Source organism: Peromyscus eremicus, chromosome 19 (genome assembly GCF_949786415.1).
Source record: "Peromyscus eremicus chromosome 19, PerEre_H2_v1, whole genome shotgun sequence".
NCBI classification, from domain to species: Eukaryota; Metazoa; Chordata; class Mammalia; order Rodentia; family Cricetidae; genus Peromyscus; species Peromyscus eremicus.
The window spans coordinates 61,760,512-61,762,595 of record NC_081435.1 but is presented as its reverse complement, the minus strand read 5'-3'; positions in this window follow the sequence as shown (position 1 = coordinate 61,762,595).

The window sequence follows — 2,084 nt, the reverse complement described above, 5'->3', positions numbered from 1 at the left end:
TGCTGTGACAAAATACCATGACCCAAAAGCAGCTTGGGAAGGAAAGGATTTATTTGACTTATACTTTCATATTACTGTTCATATTGAAGGAAGTCAGGACAGGAACTCGAGCAGGGCAGGAACCTGGAGGCAGGAGCTGATGCAGAGGCCATGGAGGGCTGCTGCTTCCTGGCTAGCTCCCCATGGCTTGCCCAGCCTGCTTTCTTATAGAACCCAGGACCACCAGCCCAGGGACGGCACCACCCACCATGGGCTGGACCCTCCCCCATGGATCACTAATTGAGAAAATGCCCTACAGCTGGATCTCGTGGAGGCATTTTCTCAACTGACTCTAGTCTATGTCAAGTTCACACAAAACTGTCCAGCATAGTTATCTTCATTTGGATACAACAGGTCCTTAACTATTTCAGGGGAGTTGTATCCACCTGGAACCTCTGATTGTACATTACAGAATATAATGAAGGAGCTTTAACCCATTAAATTAACTCATTAAACCCATTAACCAATGGTTGCCGCCAGGGCCAACTGTCCCTATAGCCAATGTAGGAGACCCACTTTTTGTCTCTCCCACAGCACCCGACTTCATCCCTCTCTTTACCTCTACCCCATTCTGAATAAATCAAATACAGTTCCCCACAATCTCTGAGTCTTGTTTCCCATGTCAGAAGAAATACACCAACTGCTTAATCCTTCTCAGCCCAGATTTGCTGGAGATTGCTGGCTGTGAATTCCAAACTGCCTCACTATGCAGGGCTAGAGATCAGAATACCAATTGTTACAAATGACAGCAAGTCCACCTGTCCTGTCTCTGCCCTGCAGTTAACCTTAGGAAGATATAATAGATAGTTTTTCATGCTTTATAACATGACTCTAATTTCCAAAAATCTCCCTTCTCAGAATCCTGCAGTATACTTTCACCCTCAGCCTGTCTGATTCAAAAGCCTACTTGGCACTGCAGGGATCCTGGTTAGCCTGTACTCTGTCCTTACAATAATGCTTGGCCTCTGACAGACTACAGGAGTCTAACCTTGTGTGTTACATCCATGTTTTCTCAAGGTATATGCTTACAATGGCCCAAGGGGGCTCAGAGCACATTCCCTCCTGGCTTCCAGCTCCACCATATGCTGGAGGCTCTCTCCTCAGAAGACTTAGCCCAGATCAAACAGCAGCCCTAATGACTATCTCAAGAAGTGAGGTTGGAATATCCCAGATGACCCACAAATCCTACTGACTTCCCTTGAAATGCTTCTCAATCAGGTTGAAATCTTTGGCTGAGACAGTTCTACAGAATTGGGGGGAGGAGCTAAATGTACTGTTCATGCTTTGGTGAGATCTACGTGTATCCTTAGGAAAAGCTAGCTGTTTCTATGCAAATATATCAGTCTTTATTAAAAACACCTTACAAAATGGCCTAAGAACATCTAAGTAAACACCAAAAGGAAAGAGGCCAACAGTTCCTGGTTTGGTTGGAATCCACGGCTGACTACCTTAAATACGGGTCTCAAAGTCTCCTCGTTCTTCTCCTCCTAGGACTGGCAATTGGGCTTTGTTTAATCAACTGGTTCTTAAACTTCATCAAACAACGAATAGCCTTTGTCAGATTAACACTCATAAGGGCCCAGCACAACTCCACGCCACAGGAAGATAACAGGTCAGCGCTTTGACTCTCCTAAAACCAGTGGAGAGTAAACTAACCAAGGGAATCCCATTTTGTGTGCCTCACACAACCACCCCCCCAGCCTGGCTAACCACATCTTGCTTAGAAAACATTCTAGTCTCGCCATACCTGTAGTTTCAGGAAGACCATAGTTTTAATCAACTAGAGCATTTGGAATCTTTTAACAGGAACTGTAGAAACTTCGGCCACCCGGCCTTGGTCTAACGCAATTGTGGTTCGGGCTTTATAAGCCCTATCCTGCCTCTCTCTGGGGTTGAAGGGTCTCTTTGGTATGAGCATGCTCTCAACTGCCTACAAATAAAAGACTCTTAATCAATTGTTGAATGGTATTCTTCTGTGTCTCTTTAGGGCAGGACAGACTGGATGGAGCTCCTGGTGAAGAAGCTTCCTCTTGGTCTTTGGGAGG